At 45.9% G+C, this 19,897-nt stretch overlaps 1 protein-coding gene across 1 annotated transcript in view; it reads right to left on the bottom strand.

Annotated features, from left to right (window-relative positions):
* The window catches only part of HS3ST4 (heparan sulfate-glucosamine 3-sulfotransferase 4), a 412,869-nt gene that overhangs the window by 17,185 nt on the left and 375,787 nt on the right, over nucleotides 1-19,897 (bottom strand). The gene's annotated exons all lie outside the window — the stretch shown is intronic.

Here is a 19,897-nt window from a genome sequence, read left to right as displayed (position 1 = left end):
TTCCACCACATCTTGTTACCGATAACTATCCTCAAGCCTCAGCTCATGTGGCTTGTTTTCCCCACGTTGAAGGGACACTCACCTCTTCTGGTCTCTGCTGTCCTGTGGCTAACTCTCTGCTTCCATTATGGACCCACCACACCATATGGCACATATATATTTCCTTGTTTTCTCTACTAGACTGTGAGTTCCTTGGGAAAAAGGCCAAAATAGACTCACAGGAAAAGTTTGCTTAGCTGGACCAGATTAACCCCCTGCTTTTTCCAGATGTTATCACATGCCTTTGCCAGAAACCCAGGCATCTCCAGGGACAGGTGGAGTTTCATAGGAACTTTTGGCATTGAGAATCATTTATGTGAAAAGAATTTCATGTAGAAATCAACATGGTTGGGTGCCGCTGAGCAGAAATAGGGGAGGGACAAAACTCCAAAGAAAAGTCTGCTGGCAAGAATAAATATTAGCCAGGTCTGGGTGACCCCTGCATCTTAGCTCCTCAGGGAGAAGCATTATGTTCTGGCCACAGTCCCACCACGTGCCCCAGGCACCCTGCATTTGAGCTCTCTTGGAACTTTTTGCCATTTTCCGGGTATGTCAAGATTTTGTCAGTCTGGGATTTTATAGATGATGTTCCAAGTTCCCGAAATGCCCTTCCTATCCTGCCCGCTGTTTAGGCCAACTCCTGTTCATAACATGTCTGATCCGAGGGCCTTCTCCTCTGTGTGGCTTCCCTGGAATACATATATATAGCATACATACAATATAAAAATGGACACACACGAACCCCTAAGTTAAGCTGTCTGTGTGCAGCTCCCCACCATCTCAAACACTGCTAGATGCTGTGTCAGAGGGATGCCAGAGAAGGAGAAGGACAGCAAGTATGTGAGCATTCTGGAAAATGTCACCCTGGCAATTAAACGCTCCTCCTGTAAAGGATTCTTCATCATTTCTGGTAACTGACCGAAACTACATGATCCCCACCCCCCCACAAAAGAACAAGCAGGCTGACAGTTGTTGAAGAATTGCCCTACAGACTAAAACTCCACTCTCTTGAATTTTGTGTTTATCCTTCCCTTGTGTGTGTATATCTCACACAATGCATTTCAAAACAGCACACTGCTGGGTTTGTTGGTTTTTTAAAATGGCATAATACTGGCTTTAGTCTTCTATTGATTTTCAAAAATTAGGTGTTATCTTTGTATAATCTATTCATACTGCTGCATTTTTACGGCTGTATAATATTCCATTGTGTGAATATGGCATTATTTTTTTAAAAGATTTGTTTATTTTAGAGAGAGAGAGAGCACGTGCCTGCAATGAGTAGGGGGAGGGGCAGAGGGAGATGGGGAATCTAGAAGTGGACTCCCTGCTGAGCATGGAGCCTGGATGTGGGGCTTGATGCTATGACCCTGAGATCATGACCTGAGCTGAAACCAAGAGTCAGCCACTTAACTGACTGAGCCACCCAGGTGCCCATGAATGTGGCATTATGTTTTCATGTTTTTGATGAAGGACATGGGGGTTATTTCTAGATTTTTACTTTATAAACAATGCTGCTTTGTAAATTCTAATACATGCCTCCTGATATAAGGCAAGAGTCCCTTTTGTGTATTTTCCAGACAACAGAAATGCTGAGCCATGCGCTCAGTGACAGTCACCCTTATAAGTAGCAGGTTACCCTCACTCCATCTGTGCATATGAGTTTACATTCATCCTTTTCAGTGTGACTTAATTTGTGCTACTGTCTTCATTTGAATTTTTCTGAGCTTGAGAGATCTTTGTTTACTGATGATTTGTGTTTTCTCCTGAGTGAAGCATATATATCTTTTGCCCATTTTTTAATTGGACTGTTTGTTCTCTGTACATGCTGGGTACTATTCTTTTCCCTGTTATATAGAGTTCAAGTATCTTCTCCCAGTTTGTGGCTCAATTCATCACCTTCTTTATGTGTCTTTTGATGGTCCAAAGTTTCAATGTTAAAGTAGTTTAATTTGTCAGTATTTTGTGGCTAGCCTTTTTTGTTGTTGTTGTTTAAAAAATCCTTCTCTACCTGAGAATACATATATAAAGGAAGTGAAAAATCAAACTACATGGGTCTCTGGGGGAAGCCTGCTCTAAACGGAGGAAACAGTCAGTGCAAAGGTCCTGAGGGAGGAGTGTTCTTAGTGTGCATGCAAAGATGGAGGCAGTCTGGAGACCGTGAGAGGGGGAGTCCGTGGCAGGATTGAGGTCAGAGAGGTATCAGGAGGCTTGATGATGAAGTTTTATTCTGAGTGTGATGGGAAATCCATGGAGTTTTTTGAGCAGAGGGCAGAAGGTCATGGTCTGAATTGCAATTTTCCAGGACCCCTTACTTGATGCATTGGAATGGACCGTACCCCTGATGCAGAAGCTGGTAAACCCACAAGGAAGCCACTGCCATGGTCCAGGTAAGAGATGGCAGTGGGGGTGGTGAAGTGGGTAGATCCTGGACATATTTGGAAGGAAGAACTAATAGAATCCACTGATGCATTACATGGGGGGACGTGAGAGGCAGAGAGACGTTGGGGGGGGCTCCGGGTCATTTACTCTGTTGGAGGACGACATGGAGAAAAAATCTGCGTGTGGGGTGGGGAGAACAGCAGGAGCTCTGCCTCAGACATGTCACATTCACGATGCCTTGTGGACTTCCAGATGGAAATGCCAGGTAAGCAGGGGGTATCCGCGTCTAGAAGAGATCTGGGTGGAGAAATATCTGGGTGCTTCCAACACAGACAGATGGCATATGCTAAAGTATACAGAGATGAGAAAAAGTCCAAGGACTGAGCCTTGGGGCATTTGTAGGTTGATCTCACGGATCAGAAAGCACAGAGAGACCAACACGCCAGGAGATGAGCTTCGAAGAGCAGGTGCCTCTGGATGGATGGGACGTTTCTTCCCCACCTGTGAGCTGATTTTGCAGCCTGCAAGGATCTGTGCTGGGCCTGGCTGCCCCCACCCTTTCTCTTCCTCCACCCCCTAGACGAATTACTAGCACCAGTAAATGTTTGCTCTAGCTCATAAATGCATAATGCCTACCACACAAACCTCAACTGCCTGTAATCGAGACTCATGCACACGCAGAAGAGACTGCACGCATGGAAGATATAAATGACGCTGTCACCTGAGGTTGCCGCAGGAAACAGGGCCACTGAGGTGGAAATTGCATCCCAGGTTTACTACCGAAACAGCCTGCCTCCCTCTGCCACAGCCACCCTGGAAGGTTGAGGGAATTAGCTGTAAATATTTTACAGTTGGTAACTTGCAGGAGTAAATCACGGTTCGTTTTGCCAGAGAGTACGCCGAATCAGCCTGAGTTTCTTTTTCTTCAAGGGCTTATTTGTGATGTCATCTTCCCCAGTTTTCATTCTGCATTTAATCTAGCCCCTAACATATTTATGTCTTCGTATTCTAAATGATTCTGTGTCTTCCCTGGTGGGCTGGAGCGGCAGGGTGGGCTGGGGTTGGAAGTGGGATTCCTCTTAGCGTTCAAGACTTGAGCCCATGGGGCACCAGGACTCATGACCCTATGTATTCATTCATTCGCTAAAGCAACTTCTGATTGATCGCTGTAACCAGAGACTCTGCTATGTCCTAGAAGATGGAGATCAGTACCACCCGTCCCTGATACTGCCTATCTGGGAGATCCCCAAAGATACCTGAAACTTATTCATACTAACAAATGTTTGCTATTAATATTTACTGAGATCTTACTACACATCAGGCACTGTTCCAAGCGCTTTGTTAAGACTAAGCTCATTTGCCCCTTACAACAATTCTCTGGGGTGAAAATTACTTTTATTCCTATTCTACAGACGAGGCACAGCGCAGTTGGAAGATTTGTCCAAGGTCACACAGCTGGAAGAATTCCACCGGGGCAGCTCCATTAACCACTATTCAATGCCACCCTTGATATGCAAAGAAGCCAGGGGAAGCCGGTTCGTTATGATTAAGCATCTATCACATATGCTTTATGATGTAGATTTAGATTCGGATTACAGAGCTTTATAATGTAGATCTGTTAGGTGATTTCTATGACAACACATCCTTTCATTTCTAATTCTGGAAAATAAGCTCTATGATTTGACTCATTTTACCAAGAAAAATGAGGCTCCGAGAGTGACCCACCCCCAAAGATACCCACATAATATGCCACAAGGCTGAGATCTGAAACCATGATTTTCTGACTCCTGCACCAAACACGTTTCCTCTTGCAATGTGATGAGAGTCGATGCAGACAAAGGTCTGTTCAAGGCACCATGAGGTTAGAGAATAACCCTGACCCCTGGCAGCTGGTCTAAATTGTGAAGACAAAGAACATTTTGCATAGATAAGAGGTAGCAGCAGAGTACATGCTGGTGCGAAAGATCACTCCTTGATTTTTTTGTTGGGCCTAAATTCATGCACACGGGACAAGACACGTCAGCAGAGGAGAAGGTAAGGGGGAAAGTGACACAGTGAAGGTTAAGGAAAGGGGCCTGGGGGAGAGTTCCCGTGCCGTCTTCCCTTCCGTCCCACCTGGGCTAGGGGGTCCGCACAGGAAGAAAGGTGTCTGGGTTCACTGGCCTCTGGCTCACTTATTCACTGGGAGTTTCTTTCTTTCTTTCTTTTTTTTTTTTAAGCTTTATTTATTTATTTTAAGAGAGTGAGAATGAGAGAGAGAGTACATGACAGCCAGGAGGGTTAGAGGGAGAAGCAGGCCGAGCAGGGAGCCCGATGCAGGACTCGATTCCGGGACTCCAGGATCATGACCTGAGCCGAAGGCAGTTGCTTCACCAACTGAGCCACCCAGGCGCCCTCACTGGGAGTTTCTAAGCAGGTCACTGGTCTGGGCCTTCCTTTGCCCCCACTGTTGAATATCCCCAGAGCCACCCAAAGGCAGGGGACCCGAATGTGCGATGCCATGTCCCTGAGCCAATCAGAGAGGGTTGGTCTCAGCTCTGCGACTCTAAATGAGGCCTCTCTGTCCTCACCCCCTGCTGTTCTTTCAATGTTCAGCTCTTGGCTTTTCCTTGGACCCATTCACCTGCGTTTAGGTCTGTCACTGAGACTTTTGGTTTTCAACAAGCAATAAGAAATGTCTCTGGCTAACTATTGTAAAGCAGAATTTACTCAAAGGATATATACTTTATATATATATATATATATATATATAGTGACTCATAAGGAATAGCTAATGAAAGGGCCTGGAAGACGTAGGTAGTGGGGAAGCTCCCAGAACATCGATAGTCTCATTAGGACCCCACCACAAGAATGGGTTGGATTCAACTCCTTTCTCCTCCCTTTTCCCTTTCTTTCTTTCCTTATTATCTCTTACCTCTTCTTTTTTTCTTCTTCCTCTTTTCTTTTTTCTCCATCACTCCATTAAAGATCTGAATTCCTGGCAGAAAACATCTGATTGTTCTAGTTTATTATCCAAGTGAGTGACAGTCCCCAACCACACCCAGTGGGATAGAGGTGACTCCCCGTGTGCAAATTGGGGTGCGTTTAGCCAGAAGACCAGGTTAGAGATGACATCTGAACAGGGAGACAGAAGTGTGAAAGCCAGCTATGTGGAGGAAGGCAGAGGAACGAGGTGCAAAATTCTGGACTGAAAGTGTGGTTGGCGTTGTCTGAGGGTCAGGGAGGGAGGGGCAGCAGGACTAGAAAGAAGTGTGGTTCGGGAGTGGGTCAGGGAGATGAGAGCAGGAAAAGAGCAGGGCAGACAATGAAAAGCCTTGCTGGCCACTGTGAGGACTGCAGCTTTGGTCTTGAGTGACATGGAGCTATCAGATAGCTTTGAGGAAGGGGAGGACATGGCCCGACTTATACATTGGGAAGACCATTCTGACTGCCGTGTGGAGAACAGACTCTCCTGGGTAAGTGTTTAAGAAGGACGACTTAGAGGCTACTGAAAAGTCAGAGTGAGAGGTGACGGTGGCTGGGACAAAGGGAAATGTGATTAGGACCGGATGGGATGTGGCAGCCACCACCGAACTGGCTTGTAGATTAAGAACCAAGGACAGGTCACAATAGCCAAACTGTGGAAAGAGCCAAGATGTCCATCGACAGATGAATGGATAAAGAAGAGGTGGTATATATACACAATGGACTATTATGCAGCCATCCAAAGGAATGAGATCTTGCCATTTGCAACGACATGGATGGAACTGGAGGGTGTTATGCTGAGTGAAATAAGTCAATCAGAGAAAGACATGTATCATATGACCTCACTGATAGGAGGAATTCTTAATCTCAGGAAACAAACTGAGGGTTGCTGGAGTGGTGGGGGGTGGGAGGGATGGGGTGGCTGGGTGATAGACATTGGGGAGGGTATGTGCTATGGTGAGCGCTGTGAATTGTGCAAGACTGTTGAATCACAGATCTGTACCTCTGAAACAAATAATGCAACATATGCTAAGAAAAAAAAAAGAAGAAGATAGCAGGAGGGGAAGAATGAAGGGGAGTAAGTCAGAGGGGGAGAAGAACCATGAAAGACGATGGACTCTGAAAAACAAACTGAGGGTTCTAGAGGGGAGGAGGGTGGGGGGATGGGTTAGCATGTGATGGGTATTAAAGAGGGCATGTTCTGTGTGGAGCACTGGGTGTTATACAGAAACAATGAATCATGGAACACTACATCAAAAACTAATGATGTAATGTATGGTGATTAACATAATAAAAAAATTTAAAGAAAAAAAAAAGAACCAAGGACAGCTCCAAGGTCCCTGCCCTAAAGGAAAGGGAAGAGTAGAGCCAACAATTCCTAAGAAGACTCACAGAGGAGAGGAGTTGGGGGAGCTGACAAATGAAGAGTTTGCTTTTGGACATATTGGTTTTGAGGTGCTTCTTAAGACATCCAAGAGGGGGTTTTGACAACGCAGTTCGATTTACCAGTCTAGAGTTAACAAGCTTGGTTGGAGAGCTATAACCTGGAAATCAGCACACAGGAAGTATTGAAAGCCTTGAAACTGGCTGAGCTCATAAAGGCAGTGGGTGAAAATAGAGAAAATGTCTGAGGCTGTGTGGGAGCCTCAATGACAAAGTCTCTAAAAACGAGATCTGCTGATCCTTCAATGAGTAGCAGCAGCATAGAGTGGTCATTCTTCAGTCACTTACTAAAGTCAGAAGATTGAGCCTAAATGATGCCAGATCACTGGTATACCGTCCTTTATCAACAATTGTCAATCACAAACAGTAGTCAGGACCACCACTGGCTGCCAGGATGGAGCCTCCAGACAACACAGGGGAGATGGGGATGGATTGGTGGAGACTGGCTGGGGCCCCAAGCTTCTATGAGGGCAGTCTGGTCCCTAGCATCCTGATTGGGTGACTGGTCAGTAGTACCAGAGGAAGGGATGCCTTCAAACAAGATAAGGTTAAGGTCTACACAAGACTCAACCAAGCCAGTTTATTAGACTTCTCTTAATGAACAATCCACCTAATCATCAAGTCATGAAAACCACACTTACTTGGAGAAGTTCTAAAATCAAGTCAAATGTACTGCTTTTTTTTTTCCTCTTTAAATTACCTTTATGGAATTTTAAGAATTTAAGCAATATGTTTAAAAGCATTCTAATTTTACTTTGTATTTCTTGTGTGTGTGTGTGTGTGTGTGTGTGTGTATGTGTGTGTGTGCATGTATTTATCAAATTCGTACATTTTATGAAAGATGAGCTTTCTCTATATTGGTGTGGGTGTTGCCTTACATTTTAACTACTTTCAAACACTTTAAGTAGTTTTTAGTGACACTGATAAAAAAAAAACAAACCCAAACCCCATTCTTTAAAATTTGGTTTCCAGGGTTAAAAAGAATTGGATACAGAAATGGATGTGAAGCACTCAAGGGTATTGAATTTTACATGATATGGTCATTAACTAAATTTATTGCCAGGCAAAAGGGTGTCAGGTTAATTAAGATGGGGAGGTTTTGATTAACCAGGTACCAAAGTTTCATTCATGGGGAGCAAATAAAGTAGTCGGAAGGATCCATGTGAAGGAGTGAAGTCAATGTACTTACAGAGAAGATATCTGGGAATTAAGGATAAGTATTTCCTAATCAAGATGCCCAGGGTAGCTCCTGAACATCTTATGAGGCCAATGAGGAGTTTACTCCACACACTTTGGGCAACCAGCAACAGTTTTCATGGCGATTTCATGAGCTCCAGAGTCAGATCTTTCCTTTCCTTAGAGAAGAGTTGTGATTTCCCAAGAAGAAAACTGAGTTGGAGTCGTATGGATCCAAATTCACATCTAGACCCTACAACTTACTAGCTGCACCAGTGATGTGTTGTCTTTCATTTTACTTTATGTCTTGCGACTCGGTTCCTCATTGAGGATGGTGATAATGCCTTCTTTACTCCATTGTTTTCAAGATTAAATAAGGCAATTAAATTAAAACATCCAGTTCTGGGTGACAGAGTTAGGCTAGTTACTCCCCAAAACCCATTTGCTCTTTCTCCTGGGCAGATAACTGGACTACATTTCCCAGCCTCCCTTGCAGTTGGATGTGGTCATGTGACTGAGTTCTAGCCTGTGGAATATGAACAAAAGTGATATGTTCACTCCCAGATCCGCCCTACAAAAATTTCCCATTGGTGACCCTACATGTTGTTTCCTCTTCTGCATGGTACATGTTTATATCCGGGGCAGCCTTGGAAGCTGGATGTTTAAAATGTCAGAATCTCCATCAACCTGGATTCCTGAATCACTGTGGAGGAAACCTTCCCTCCCCTTGCCCAATAATCTGTAGTGAGCCAAAAAAAAAAAAAAAAAGTACTAAATATTTATTTTCTTACACTCTATCCTCAAGAAAAAAACATGAGCAAATGAGCTAAAACCCAGAGAGAGTAAATCATCCCACATTATACAAGAAAGGTGGCAGGTAAACATAATGCATGGCCATTGGTGGATGGCAGTGGAATGTATTTGTTTTGTATGGACTAGATATTGGGTCTGGTACGGACTAGATATGCTGCCCAAGGAACGGTTGTTTCAAGGAACAGTATTTTACTTTGCTTGATTTGTTACTATGTGAAGAAGTGGATAGGGAGAAACTGGTAACACAAGGGAAGGAAGAAAAGAGAGAGCAATGATGGTGAGACTAGTAAGAAACCCATAGGCTTTTCCATGCAGCAACATGGAGAATTCAAAAGACCACCTTTTGAGAGCTGGAGGATTAGTGACAAATACCCCAGAAGGAAGGAAATACCAGAACTAGGGATCATGGGTGATGATTATGCCAAATACCATGGAGACCTTCTTGATAAGAAAAATCCTAACTGTGACAACCAAGGGACCTTACTAAGACTAGATTTTTGCATGGTTTCAGGCTTTCAAATACTATGAGCCTGTTTTAGAATTGTTTGTTATATTGACCCACCCACTCTCAACGGAATCACTTTCTGTATCCATAAATCAACTGTGCTTGCAGGTAGGATATACTTTTGTATTATACAGGTTTTTTTTTTCTTATATTCTTGCAAGAAGGGAACTGCTACCAAAAGTAAGGTAATACATTCAGAAAACAACCCATGTTATCATATTAGGGCCTTACTATTGGGGTTACGTAAGAATGTCTTGTCTGAAACAGATTTGAAAGGAAAGAGAGAGGATACGGTAGAAGGAAAGGGTGGGGGGCAATTACAAAAGGCATATAAGCTTGGTGACTTGGCTATGAAAAAAAAATCTATGAGATCACAAAGTACAAACCATATATCCATCCATCCATCCAACCATCCATCAATGCATCCATTCAATAACCAGTGATTGAGAACTTTCTAACTTTCTATCTCTAGATACTTCCCATCTACCTCTATCTATCTATCTATCTATCTATCTATCTATCTATCTATCTAATCATCTATCTGCAAGAAGTATCAAGAAAATTAATCAGGAATCCTATGGAAGAGAGAGGAACATACAGATTACTAATGTATGTAACCAGCATAATGTTTCATTCCAGCTATTTGTTTAAGTTCATTCATCTACTCCACAAGTGTTTATTGTGTACCTCCTGGGTCCTGCACACGGGGACAATAGAGGAGTTCTCCATCCCCATGGAAGCTACTCTCCAGTGGTAACAGGGAAGTGATGGTACAGGCCATAAGCACATGTTACATAAGCATATTACAAAAGAGAGGACGAATAATTCATAAACTTTAACGAGGGAGATGGCAGAGAAACCCCCATACTGAAGATCGGAAGGAAGAGAAAGCTAACCCCAAGGAAAGCCTGAGCCAACAGTGTCATAGGTATGAGGACCAGCATGTGTTCGGGGCCCTGAGCCAAGGAAATAAAAAGTAGCCAGCTGGGCATGTATAACCAGCAAGGGTTTTGACAAGAGGCTGCAGAGGAAGGCAGGCAGGGCCCAGAGGTTTGGATTTCATGAAAAATCCTTGAAAGTAAAGGGATGACTGGAGGTGGGTCAAGTCTGCAAGAGTCCATCCAAGCTCCTGGGTTGGGGATGGACTGGACAACGGAAGCGAGGGGACTGCTTACAGAGAAAGACGGCAGCTTGACCTGGGGAGTGAAAGTTGAGATGAAGAGGAGTACAGGCAGGGCTGGAGATACACAGCGGAGTAAACAGGGTCAGCTGACAAGCTGGGTACGAGCAGTGAGGGACACAGTGACAGCCAGGATGACTCCCGGGCTTCGGGCGCCTGTAACTAAGCAGACGGTGCTTCCGTTTCTATACTGGAAGACCACTGGGCCCAGCCCTCGTGTCCTGCCTTCAGCCCTGGCTGGGTGAGAGAGCTGCCGTTGCCCCATCTGCACAATGGGGATAATAATGGCTTCCTTAACTACCTCACAAGACCATTAAGACTATTAAGAGGAGCACACGAGATAATGCGATACTAATGAAAACACTAATGAAGGAGTTATAGGAAGAACAAGGCTCTCTATGAGGCCAGGTGGCAGTTCCAGTAAACTTCTTTTAAGCCTGTGCTAATGATTCCAGTGCGGTTGGGGGAGATTTACGAGGCATGAAAATAATGCAATGGGACTAATTTTCATAAATCAGAGTGGAAAAGTTTTCTTATTATTGTATCACTGCACCACGGATTGGGAGCAGGTGTAAGGGAGGGTGCAAACGAGTACCTCAAACATACCATCATGAGCCCTGCAGTCCTAAAAATCTAGGGCAACGAAGTCATCTAGAAGCCTCAGGGAACTGAGAAGGCACCTGCTCATGAGCATGGATCCGGGGGATCTGAGAGACCCTCGCCCCACAGAATTTGTGGTTGAGGGTATACAGACTCATTCCAAATATGCCACCACTCTGTGACCTTGAAGGAGGTACCCAACATTAAGTACTCACACCTTTCCATATGTAACACTGGGAATGATAATGCCTTTCAGGCACTACTGTTCTGAGAACGGGATTCTGTACTAGATGGGAACATCCTCAACCAGGTGCCCACTTGGCCTCCAGAGTTTCTGTGTTTCTCCTTCTCAAGGAGCTCCTCCTCTCTACAGGTTAACCCCTACACCCTTAACTCCCTCTCTCTTTCCTCCTGACTCTTATCACCAAAGGACTCATATATACATACATACACACACACACACACATATATATATACACAAATATATATAAATATATACACATATATTTATGTACTGTCTGCCTCCCCCACTAGAATTCCGTAAGGGCAGGGAATTTTTTCTGTCCTGCTCACTTGCTCACTTCTCTGTTCCCACTCCTTGGCTGATCCTGGGCCCCCAGTGAACATCTGTTGGATGGATGAATGAATGAGTGTGGATATACTTCTACCGGTGTCTAAAGATGACAGTTGTGGAGTGCATGTTGGCTTTCTTTTCTTTTATCCTCCCCCCATTGACTTGGAGCAACATTTGCTGCAGTTCATCTCAAGGTTTAAGTACCAGGATGGAGGCCAACTGCCTGGGTTGAAATCCTGGCTCTGCCATATACCAGATGTTTGACCTGAGACAAGTTATTTCACACTATCAAACCCTTTCTTCTTTCCTCTACCCATCAGTCAGTCTGTCTGTCGGTCCATCTGTCTGCCCACCCATCATCATCCACACACCCAAACTTCCATATGTCTATCATGATCATCCGTCCTTCCATCCATCCATCCATCCATCCATCCATCCATCCATCCAATAAACATTTACTGAGCACCTACTATGCGTCAAATATCATGTCATATCCTAGAGATCTTAAGGTATGTAAGTGTGATGCTTAATTCCACATGTCAGCTCAACTGAGCCACAGGTATTTGTTTAAACATTATTTCCAGGTGTGTCAGTGAGGGCATTTTTGGATGTGATTAAATTTGAATAAATTCATTTAAAGCAGATTGTTCTACCCAATGTGGTATGTTTGAAGGCCTGAAGGTCTGAATAGAACAAAGAAGCTAAGTGAGAAAGGATTCTCTCTCTCTCTCTCTCTCTCTCTGCGTGACCGTCTTCAAGCTGGAACACTGGTCTTCTGACTTTGGACATGGTCTCAGACTGGAATTTACACCATTCATCTCCTTGGTTCTAGGACTTCTAGACTCAGGCTGGAACTTACATCAATGGGTTTCCAGCAAACAGACCACTCATCCTGGGACTTCTCAGCCTTTATAATGGCATGAGCCAATTCCTTATAATAAATATCTCTCCCTCTCTCCTTCTGTTATTCTCTCCTTCAGTCTGTCTATCTGTCTCTGTCTCTTTCTCTCTCTCTCTACACACACACACACACACACACACACACACAACACACCCACCCACACAGATGGATAATCTTCTATTAGTTCTATTTCTCTGGAAAACCTAGGCTAATCCAAGAAGACAGTGTTTCCCTGGTAGGATCTAGAGCCAGGACCTGGAGCCTCGACCTGCCCAGGGGTATGATGAGTCATCAGCTCTGAGGCCCTGGGCCAGTGGTGACTGAACATGAAGCAGCGGTAGCCAGACTGCTCAGTTGCGGCAGGTCTCTTAGTGACATTCTCCTGATTCCTGCCTGATCAAATTCACATTGCCTTTCAGTGTAAGCTAAACAGATCTGGGAATTGTCCTGTGGAGAAACTCATTATGATCAATTCTCTGCCATGTATTTTCTGCCGAGGGAAATGCAGCCATGAACAGGGTCAGGGAGGGACAAAGACAGGCCCTTGAATAATAGCTCAGACGGAGAGTTCTAGAAGTCCCAGAATACCATACTGTTCTTTTGAGAGGATCCAGGTTGCCCCACACAAGATGCTCAGAGCATGAAACTAGTCATCAAGGACCTCAGCTCAGTGTTTCAAGATTGTACCCCAAACCTCCTACTTCTTGCTGCCCTGTCACTTCTAATTCTATAATGTGATCCTCCGGTAGAATTTAAACCCCCAGTAAGGGCAGGGGTTTTCATCTATTTGCTCATGGCTGTATCCCCACATCTAGAGCAGCACTTGCCACATGGTAGGTGCTCAATTAATGGTTCTTGAAAAAATGCATCCTTGAAATTTTTCTTCCTGGATCCCACTTCTATTGGGAGTCCTTGGTTTTTTCTGAGTAAAGTTTTGGCACACGATGGACGTTTCACAAATGTCAATTTCTTCTCCTCTTCCTCCCTACATATTCATGATCTTGCAGGATTAGTGTCTAGGATTCTTTGCCTTTGGAATGGCAACAGGAATGTTCCATTACTAACTTCCTTTTGGCGTGCCTCCAGGATAAGGTACCTTCTGTCTGTGTCTATGGCTGGGGCTCATAGCACCATCCTTCAGTTTGCCCTTGGCTGGAGAGAGGGGTCCCCAGCAGCAGAGGTGGCAGGAGGCCTGGGCATCAAGGTATATCCAAGTGTCACGAAAACAATGCCCAGGAACATGGAAGACAGGCTACAAACACAAATACAACCTTGGAAAGACAGGAAGCATCTGGCCAAGTTCTCTGCTCCTTGAAGAAAACACAGTGTGCATGTGGATCTGATCAGGCATGGTTTACATCCAGTAAACATTCACTGAATATCCATTACATACCAGATCCTGTGCTAGATGCTTTCAATGTATGTGCTGATTAATCCATCTACCAACATAACTGAGAGCATGCAACAAAGGTACAGAGGCTTAGTATTACCATAGATTAGTGTGAACATTACAAGTAATGGAAAAATGCTTTCTAATTTCCTATCCATTCCTCACCATTAGTAGGGATTGGCTCATTCTCTAGAAGGCGGAAAGGTTTAAATGTCCACACATCTGCATAGAGACATTGCTTTTACTTCTTTCTTTCAGCCTAGCTTAGTGGTTCTCAAACTTGAGTGTGCCTAGGAAATACTTGACAGGGTTGTATAAGCAAAATCTCACAGACTGAACTTGATGGGTAACGTAAGGCATCCTGAAGGGTACTGTTGGGTCTGTATGCTTAGTGAGCTTCGTGTGCTGACTTAGCCCAGGAAGTGAGGCTCTGTTCTATGACCTCACATCCCCAACTTGGACTGGTCACACGTCTTCTGGTGGTCCTCAGGGCCAGGGTGAAGGGGACCAGGGAGGCGAAGGGCTTTCCAGCTCTCTCCGGCATCATGCCCCTTCTTCCTATAACTCAGTTTTACGGATTCTTCTTTGTTGTCAGCTGGAAGGACAGCAACTTCCAAATTAAAATCTCTTATGATTATTTATGATCATGTGCCCTTTGGATGGTAGTACAAATCTTCTACAGCCCCCTCTCCTCCCCGCTCCGGGTCTCCATGGGGTGGACAGCTATGTGGCATAGGAGGATTCTTGGGTAACCTTTATAAATCCAGTTCCATTTATGAGTTCAGGCCTTCGGACCTCATTGGTTCTTGACTATCCTATTCATGGGGGAAATGAGATGCACCCTTTCCACATTCCTCTGCAGAGAGAAAGGAATGGACGGTTCTCTAGGGAGGGCCCCAAAGGCTTTGTATACAACCACCCCAATGTTTATCGGCCCATGAGCCTTGGGGAATCCTGGCCAACATGGACATGGGTCAGTGATTAGTGGTGTCTTGGGGTAGAGGAGAGGATCCTCAAACATCCTAATGCTGGAAGGTTTCATGGGACTTCCTTAACTCTTCCTTTCAAGAACACTGGCCCTGCATATGGACCTCATTCCAGTCCTTCTCATTTCAGCTGTGATCTTGGGGAAGTTTCTCAACTACTCTGAGTCCTAGTTTCACTTTCTGTAAAATTGCCCACAGTCGAGTGGTGAAAATTAGGGGAAAGGAAAAGAAGAGATGGATTTATGTATTGTCCATAAAGTGCCTGATGCTTCATGCATATACATTCATGAGAAGCCTGTCAACAAAATTATAAAGTAATAACTAGGAATAATAATGATGTGAGTGGAAATGTGCTGTTCACTATAAGCCTAGTACCAGGACAGGTGTTTTCTATGGTTCACAGGGCCCTAAGAGACAGGTAGTGCTATTTGTCTACAGGAGGAGACTAAAGCACAGAGAAATTCAGTAACGTGCCAAAAGTCGCACAGCCCAAGAATTTGGGGGGCCAGGACTAAACTGACAATCCTGTGCGCTACCCCATTTCATAGTATGATGGTTCCAGTGTTGCAGATATGGAAATTAAAGCTAAGAAGGACAAAACCAGTAGCCTCAAGGGACGCAGTTTGTAAAAGTCAGACCCAGGGTATGCCTGCTCCGGAAGCTGTGTCTCTGGGATTAAACACAAGCATGTGTGTCAAAGCCAGCCAACCAATGCCCTGCACGGAGGGCATGCTCAGCGCATGTGAGACTCCTTTCTCTTTCCCCCCAAGTGTCCTTGTCTGTCCGCCTGTCCATCTGCTCTTCAGAGGCCCTCTGCAGGATCACTTTCCATGTTATCTCTTCTCCCAGATGTACCCTGATCTCTGGCTCCCGCACGAGCCTCTCCTTCTCCCCAGGGCCTGATCACAGACTGCATACATCAGGAAAGGACAGAACCCCTTTCGGTATTGTCAGGTGACACCCTGCTCTGCTCTCGGTGGGCCACAGGCTGGGAGCTGCCCTCCCTCCCAGGTGGGAGCTGCAGACAGTCCCCTTCTCATGTCTGGGGGTTGTCAGGTTGCTTCCTTGTGTTCAACTTCTCTGGGAGCTGCTGCGGGGTTCTGATGACGGGCTCTCCAGGAGAACAGTGGGACTGGGGCTACCAGCTTATACCTGCTCACCCAAACTCCTGCCTCTGGGCATGCGCATTGCACGTGTGTGTGTATGCAGACGCCCCCCCCCCCCCCATGCATACACACATGCCCCCCACACAGACATGAAGCGCCTGCAGACACTGGAACAAGTCCACAGGCAGGCAACAAACACCAGGAGACACATCTTCCAGGCAGCCTTTCGTCGAGGACAATGAAGTGTCTGTTCTCTGGGTGTGTGTGTGCGCCACACCAGACGAAAATGGCTATATGGGTTTTGTGGAATCTGCAGGGTATATTTTAGATGGTCTGACTTAATACACAGCTTATGTGGCCCAAGGAAAAATAATACTGGGGATCCTTGTAGAGACCCCAAAGAGAAAGGCGGGCTCTCTCCAGAGCAGCTGAGACAGAAAATGAGAGGCTCACCTGACTGTTAACTGGAGGAGCCACAATGCCCTTGCTCCAATGCCAAGGACGGTTAAACCAGGCTGTGATATACCAGTGCAGCTGAAGCTCCTCATCAGAGGTGTTGGTTTGCAACGCGTGACCTCTCAGCAACCATGCAGTGGTGCGATCTCCTCCCCGGCCAATCATGAGCATAACTGCACGTGACATGTTTGGAGGGAAGTGTACCTTCTGTCAGGAACTCATCAGGCTCCCCTTCACTCCACAGCCAACCACAACCACAACCACAGCCGGCCGCAACCACAACCAGTCAAGCCACACAGACAACTACCATAACCAAACAACCAATACAAGTCAACAATCAACACAATGATCCACCACCACTACAACTAACCACGCACCATTGCAGCCAACCAATCGCAATAGCCAGTCACGCAAGACCGCCACCAATCTGCTCAAACCATCCACTACAACCAGACGGTACCCTGAGTAACCACAGCAACCCATCACCCATAACCAGAGCTAATCAGTGATCACCACAGCCAACCAAACAACACAACCAACTGCCAACACAACCAACCCATCACCTCTACTCAACCAGCTATCACCACAACCCAATGGCAATGGCCAACCAACAGCTGAGCACACCCAACAGACACCGCTATTAGCTAGCTTTCGTTGAGCATTTACTATGTGCCAGGGACTGTGCTAACGAATTTCCACGGATTAACTCGTGTCACCCTCCCACCAACCCAGTGAGGTGGACATTACTCCTGTTGCTACTACTTTCTCACTATTATAGCTACGACCACTTATGCTATATTACATTACCTATATCATATTATACCCGGATGCAGTGATCATCACAGCTAATGCAAAAGTTGTGATGCACATAATGTAAGTCGTTTGCTCAAGGCCACACCGTTGAAGATGCCTCAGGCACTGCCAAGCCAGGGAAGGTCTGTTATTATTCAAGTAACCTTCATGTTCTTGCTGAGTGCGCCAAACCACAAGACCTCTCCAATGCTGCTTGGCTACTGAGCCATATCTACAGCTGGTCACCCAGGTGACTAAGGATTCAAGGCAACCACAGTGTGGCTACCAAGTACCTGTTCGCTCCCAGGGGAGGGGACAGTCTTATTGAGGCTTCCTTCTAAAGGTGCTGGGCCCTCAGCCCTGGGTTCCTCAGAGGAGTGATAGCATGGGTGGCACCAATCTGGGCCAATCACATCACCCATGGGAGAAAGGGGACCTGGCATAACTACACTGATGTTCCTACACGTTTGCTGTGCTGCTGTGAGTCATAAACTGTCCCTCTCTGGTCCATGAAGTCTCCCTGGCTACCCTCAGATTACTCCTCGCTGTCCTCTGGGAGAGGTGGTTCTTCTCTGATAGAAGAGAATGGAGGTAAAAGATGAGCAAAAATGAATAGGGCCCTGCCCTCATGGAGCTTAAAGTCTAAGGAGAGAGACAGACATAGAACCCAATAAGTGAAAGAAATGTTACATTGTATCAGACGAAGCTCAGCCCACTGTGAAAGCCTACCACTTAGGGATGTGACCCAGCCAGGGGACACAAATCAGACTTGCATGAGGAAGAGCCGAAGCTGGGCTGAGGTCCAGAGGGTGGAATGTGGGTGTGCAGGGGAAGAGGAACCCGTGTCCCACAGGGGGTGTAGGGCAGGGCTGAATCTCCTAGGACCTCGGAGGAGGTCATTCTTCTGAAGGATTTCATCCTTATCTGGAGAGAAATGGGAAAGCATTGCAGAGTTTTAAGCAGCGGACATTGGGGGTTTGAGCAGAAGCAGAACCAGAGTGGAATGGATTGAAGTGAGGGTGGCCAGGGTCTAAGCTACGCAGTAATCCAAGCAAGGGATGTCCTCGGCTTGGCCAAGGGTGACTGCAGTGGCGAGAAGAGATCTGAAAGATATTTAAGGCTTTAAATCAGAGGGGCTGCTGATGGCTTTGGCGTCAGGGCAGTGAGGGAGCCTGAGGTGTTAGCTCATAGGTTTGGGGTTAGTGCCACAGAAGGACAGGTGCCCTAGGGTGTTGGTTTTCCAATCCCAGGACCAGCCTGTCCTTTAATGGGAGAGAAGAGCCCTCCCCCCAGTTCGCAGGCAGTTCATTATTTACTCTCCAGTGCAGCCTGGGGCTTGCTCTAACCAAGTCGAGGTGATTGAAATCCTATTCATTGTAACTAAATACATCAGAGCCGCTCAGAGGTGCCCACTCAGCACAGCCAGTAATGCACCCGCTGCTTACCTGAATGGTCAAATCACATCACCCCCAGCCCCACCAGGGCCTCGTGGAAGAGATGCTGGCACACTCTTAATTACCACGCCTCTTCCAGGTGCCACAAAGATAAAAAGATGCAGAAACTGGAACCCCCAAAGTGTTTAAAGAACAATTAATCAGCATGTTCCATGTTAAAGGCTTGGAAAAAAAAAAAAAATAAAAACCTCCCTGCACATGTGAGGTGGTCTGGGGAAGAAACTGTTCACTCCAGGGTGAGAACAGGGAGGCGGTGCCCAAGGGAAGAGAGAAAGCCATAGGGGCCGTGCCTACATCTGGGCGGCTTTCTTTTGATGCTGGGGACCCAACTAAATAGGGGTCAGGTTGTCAGAAAACCCAGAGGGAAGACCTAAGGGTGCGTTTATGAAAGATACAACTGGAGATTAGTCGGGGGAGAGAAAAGGGAAGGAAGAAATTGGTATTTATTAAGGGCCAAAAGCTTTCTGCACCGCATTCATTCAGCAAGAATTTTCTGTAGCCCTACTAAGTGTCAGGTGTTGTTCTAGGTGTTTGGAAAACAGACACAATATCCCTACCCTCGTGGAGCTCACCCGCCCCCCAAGGGTGTAGTAACACTCATGTGATTTTAAGGATATCATAAACAATAAAACCAAGGGGACAGAGAGGGAAAGGGCCACCATAAACACAGCAATGCAGAGGTGACATTTGAGCAGAGGCTCCGAGGGGCACAAAGACATAAGTATTGAGATTAATTGGAGGGGTTCACATTCAAGGCATCTCTCAGGTAACTTCCACTTACCACTCACGCCCAGTTTGTTTTATCAACCCATTTTACTGATGAGAACATGGAGGGCCGGAGAGGCGAGGTGACATGCGGTTGGTAAGCTTGTGGTTGGCGAAGCCGAGGCATGAACCTGGACTGGCCTGACTTTAAACCAGCTCTTCTCCCAACTCCACTCCCAGCTAACTGTCTGCTGTGATGTCACGTTTAGGTTTTTCTGTCAGTGGATGCAGGAGTTGAGTTCCTCAAATAACTGAGTATGGAGAAGGCTGGCTTAAAGAACCAGGTCTCCATGTAGGGGAAAAATAGAGGCACAACACAGGTCCCTGTTCCTCCCCTGATTCACACAGAAACCCTCCCTGGGATTCAGTTCTCT

This window comes from Eumetopias jubatus, unplaced genomic scaffold, assembly GCF_037043125.1.
Source record: "Eumetopias jubatus isolate StellerSeaLion01/CBP00866 unplaced genomic scaffold, mEumJub1_p1.0 scaffold_12, whole genome shotgun sequence".
In the NCBI taxonomy this organism is placed as follows: domain Eukaryota; kingdom Metazoa; phylum Chordata; class Mammalia; order Carnivora; family Otariidae; genus Eumetopias; species Eumetopias jubatus.
The sequence above is the reverse complement of the archived record's forward strand: the minus strand, read 5'-3'. Positions and strand labels throughout refer to the sequence as shown.